Below are 5118 nucleotides of genomic sequence, written 5' to 3'. Positions count from 1 at the left end.
GTCTGACCGCACGTGTTACTTCATTTACATTGATAATATCTGAAGGTATCTCAAGGCAGTGACTTGAAATAAATTCGGCAATTTTTATATTAACCAATCAAACTCGCACCTCCATTCTAACTGATTAAGTATTTAAGAGCCATCTTAGGTGTATGAACAATTCATGTGCATGAGTTGTATAACCTTTTGATCTTTTCCTTATATCATCTGTGTTTAAGATTTTCCTGTCGCTTACACCTGATGAAGGAGCAGCACAATGAAACCTTGTGTTTACAAATAAGCCCATTGGACTCTAATGGGATTCATTTCATTTTTGACATTGTCCAACCGAGTCCAAATCAAACGGCTCCATGTCATGACTTTTACTAGTTAGCTAATCCTCTCCCCTAGCAAGTAAATTGTTCCTAATCCCAAGTGTTTTTGCCTTGCATAATAATCTTTTGCGACACGTTACGCACTGATGTCTGGAAGTCCAGATATAATACATCTGTAGAACCCCCATTATCCACCTTGCGTGTTACGTTTTTTTTAAAGAAAGTTAGTGAAATCATTCAAACATGATTTATCCTTCCTAAATTACCCATAATATGTTGACTGTGCAGGATTGTGGCTTGACTTTGGAAATCTCCTGTTATTAACTCTGTCGTAACGCATCCTAACAATATTCAATCTCAATAAGTTTCTCACCACTTATCATTCCCGAGTGAAGCTGGTTATTCGAAGTTCTTCCCTTTCTATAACCATTATGTTCCGTTGCACAATTCCTGTGTAACAGGCACAAGGCTGTAAAAGATCTGTTCCAATTGCTGTGTAAGAGGCATGTGTGGCTGATTGGACTCATTCTGTTCCTGCTTCACACACTCGCTGGGCGGAATGTCCTCCTGGTGTTCATACATTATAGTCTCAATGGACTTGCATGTCCTGGTTCTGTTCCTGATCAAGCCGTTCAAGATCTCAATGTTCTCCTCCTGTCGTTCAGTCACAGTTTTGGGGACTTATGGAATCTCCCTGCTCAAAAATGCTACTTTTCAAGGGCTGAAATATGCAGGCAAGTTTTGTTGTCCACACTGGGTAGCTCAGTGGTTAGAACTGCTGTCTCACTGCACCAGCGATCCTAGTTCAATTTCAGTCTCCAGTTTCCTCCCACAGTCCCAAGATATGCAGGTTAGGTGGATTAGCCAAGCTAAATTACCCATAATATCCCAGGATGTGGAAGCTAGGCGCATCAGTCATGGAAAATGCCAGGTTATAAAGATTGGGTGGGGTGGGTGGTGAGGATTACATGGGATGATCTTCGGAGTATCAGTGTGTTGTCGATGGGTCAAATGGTCTGCTTCCACACTGGAGAGATTCGATGATTAACACCTTTGTTGCAGAAGTCAGTTGAGGGAACAATCTTTGAGTTATGTACAATATCCTTTCCTCAGTGAGGAGATTACATCTGTACACACGACTCCAGATGTGATCTCAAGAAGATCCTGTACAGCAGCAGTAGCACTTTACCAGCCTGCTATAAGGTTCCCACCCAGGTTAGAGCAGTCTCAGGTCTCTGGGGAATACACAGCATTGCTGAAAGATCATTGTCCTTCTCTACTACACCACTATAACGGGTGATCTGGAGAAAATCTTACAATGCCGCTTGAGAAGAACGGGTTAGATGTGGTGAGATAATATCCATGTTGAGATATGCCTCGCCGAACATCTCGCCTGAATCTACCATTAACCTCGCCAGAGCCCACGTCACTCAGATTCCACAGAATCTGTTGAGGTGATCTTAGAAACAGCAAGGAGAAGCAAACATTCATGAGAGTTACGTATCAAATTGAAAGCTGCAATACAAATGGTGGCTATGTTATAAAACAGGAAGTTAGACATACATATTTGTTGGTACTGCGGTAATAATGGGCAGCTTCAAGTTACATCTACCAATGTTTACCCAAGTGAATGTTAATGTTGAGTGTGTATGAGCCGGGTTGCTTTAGTAGTATGTTGAGTACTGGGCTGTAGATCAGGAAATTTTGGAATTGGTATTGTGTGATCAGAAAAGCAAATCGAATACTTTGCTCTTAGGATCGTTGGGAGAATAGTGACATTAATATATTGAATTTTACATGATGTCTTATATTACGGGCATATACCTGAGTCGTGCAAGCCATTAAGATACAAGAATAAAGTTGGCTTTAGTGAATTTGGAAAGTACATTAAAATGACTAAATGTTATTTACAGAAGCACTATAAGGTCTGTAATATCCATATATCCCTCCAAGGCATAATTCGCAAAAGTCAAAGGTGACTCAACGATGGTGAACAAAAGAAGTTAAAAATTATATTAGATCGAAGAAAGTGCCTTAGAAAAGGGTCATACATTGTGCATTCATTGAACTTTTGGGCACAACAAAAGAGGACTGATAAACTGATAAGTAAAGTATAAAGAGAACAGCAATACAAACTAACCAGAAACAAAAAGACTGACGAAACACCTCTATGAATATTTGAAAGGAAAATAAAAAACAAGGTCAAATGTGGAACAGTGAATATGTGGACAGAATAATTTATTGCGAGAACAGAAAAATGATAGGGAAACTAAACAGTTATTTTATATCTGTGTTCATGGAGGAGGGTCCAGAATATCTCCCAGAAATACCAAGTGACCATGGGACTTGTGTAACTAAAGACTAAAATCAGTGACGAGTAGCATTTGAAAACATAACTCTATTGATAAGTCTGACGGACCAAATGTACTTCATACCAGAATTTCAGAGAAAGTAGAAATAGAGATAATAATTGCAATGGGAATCATTATATTTTTCCGTATTCAATTTGGAAAGTTATAAATGCATTCTAAGGATTTACAAAGTGAAGAAGAGGGAGAATGAACTACAGACCAGCTAACTTATTGTTAACAGTGGGGAATCTGTCGGAATTTATTATAAAGAATGTCATATTGGACACTTGGAAAGTTATAACATAGTCTAGAGAATTATGCTAGTTTTCTGAAAGGGACGGCAACATTTACCAAATTTTTGCTTGAAGATGTCTCTTGCCGATATAAACAATGGTCAACCAGTAGATGTGGTCTAGTTGGATATCAGGAGGATTGTTAAAGAATTCAAATAGTAAGTTATCCCTAAAACAATAAAGAAAATTGTATTGAGATGAACATATGCAAATGGGGGAAGGTAAAAGTTAAGTTTCCCTTTGTTTGAAGGGAATCAGAATATAGACGATAAAAAGCTCTGTGCTCTCTCTCTCCATGGATGATATCTGATTCACTGTGATCTCCAGCATGTGTTGGTTTCACTACAGATTCCAGCTTCTGAAGTAACTTGCACCGACTAGGAGTAAAAATGTTCTGCACCAGTGACACAGAATGTTGGTTCATCTGTACCTGGAGTATTGAGTACAGCTTTGATTTCCTGATCCAAGTAAATCATACTGATCTCATATACTGAATGGACATTTTCCAGATTAATCCCTCGGATGGCAATGAGGGAAATCCGCCTGTATGCTGTAGAGTTTCAGAGAATGAGAGGTGATCTAAATGAAACTTTCAAAATATCACTCAGAGGGGAGTGGCGAACATAGGGACATTGAAAAGTGTGAGCATGATTAGCGAGGATTTCAAGATATTCCACAAGAACATCAAGCAGAACAGAATAACCAGGGAACAATCACAGCCCATTAGAAATCAAGAGGGCAATCTGTGTGCGAAGCTGGAAAACATTGATAGATTGTGACATGAGAGCTTCCCATCTGTTTTACTTGGGAGAATGAGGAGACAGATACTTAGTTCAACAAGATGGACTGGGAAGTTCTTAAACAGATTGATATAAGATGCGAGCAGGGATTGATGGTTTGGGCTGGTATAAAATTGGACAAGTCCACAGGTCTGGACGAGTTGTTTCACAGGCTGCTGTTGGAGACAAGGGAGGAAAGGCACTGAGTCAAATGTCAGTAGGATCCTGTCACATGGGAGGTGCTAGAGGACTGGAGCCTTTACAGGATGGGGTGGAGGTAGACCAGGTAACTGGAGATCAGTGAGTATCAGATCAGTGTCAAGATAACTACTGGGGAAAATAGGTAGGAGAAAATTGATCTTCATTTAGAGATGCAATATTTGATCAGGATCATCAGCATGAAGATATCAGAGGGAAGTCGTAACGAAATAATTTTATTCTCCTGCACGCTTTTATAGGGGAAAAACCTACCCAGGTAAGCTTACGTTATACCTGCTTCCGGGTCCCGGCAGCCCCTCTGGTCTTCGTCACTTCCCCTTGCTGCACCCGCTCTTTCTGTGAAGAGAAGGAAAAAAACACTGCTGTCCGCTACCGGTAAGTAATTTTAAAACAAACCGTCTCACCTTAGCTGTAGCCTTTTGGTTTCCTTTAAACTCTGCTGCTGCTCGCACTCTTCCAGCACCACTAATCCAGAATCTGGTTTCCAGCATCTGCAGTCATTGTTTTTACCTCGAGTTCTATTACAGCCAACACATACCCAGGATTGGCCAAGTGTGCTGTAACTTTGTGATCATTTGTTTTCTGCCATTTGTAGTTCAAGTCTGATTACGCTATTAACTTTTCAAATTGGACTGGAGTTTAATATTCTGGAGAAATGTCAAATAAATCACATTGATCACATTCTGCAGATCTTAGTCCATTACCCTGCATGTTCCAGCATTTCAGTTGCATCCATGTCCTGCCTGTGGGACAGATTATACAAGGATGGTGACGATGGTGTCTAGGACATTGTAAGCTATGATTCTGTGTGTATGACTGTGTCAGCTTGTTGATTGACTAGACTGCATTCCAGCTCACGCAATACGATGCTAGCAGGGTGAAACACTACAGTTGGAGCTCCTCTGTTAGCCAGTTCCTTTCCTTTCTGCTTTTTTTTAGAATTTCATTCTCTCTCACTCATCCCTTTGCAGACTCTAACACAACTGTCTCAACCTTGAATCAGGACAATTAAAAAAAAATATGTCTCTACAAGAAAACCAATGGAGGAAAATATATTATTCTTGCATCAACTGCATTTTTAAATAAAAACAATTCTGTTCAATAAACACTGTCTCATTTTTTCCTTCAATTCTATCAAGTGAGCTATTATATTTTGTCCCTC

This window comes from Chiloscyllium plagiosum, unplaced genomic scaffold (assembly GCF_037043375.1).
Source record: "Chiloscyllium plagiosum isolate Xiang-an unplaced genomic scaffold, Cpla_swu_hap1 HiC_scaffold_47, whole genome shotgun sequence".
NCBI lineage: Eukaryota > Metazoa > Chordata > Chondrichthyes > Orectolobiformes > Hemiscylliidae > Chiloscyllium > Chiloscyllium plagiosum.
The sequence above is the reverse complement of the archived record's forward strand: the minus strand, read 5'-3'. Positions refer to the sequence as shown.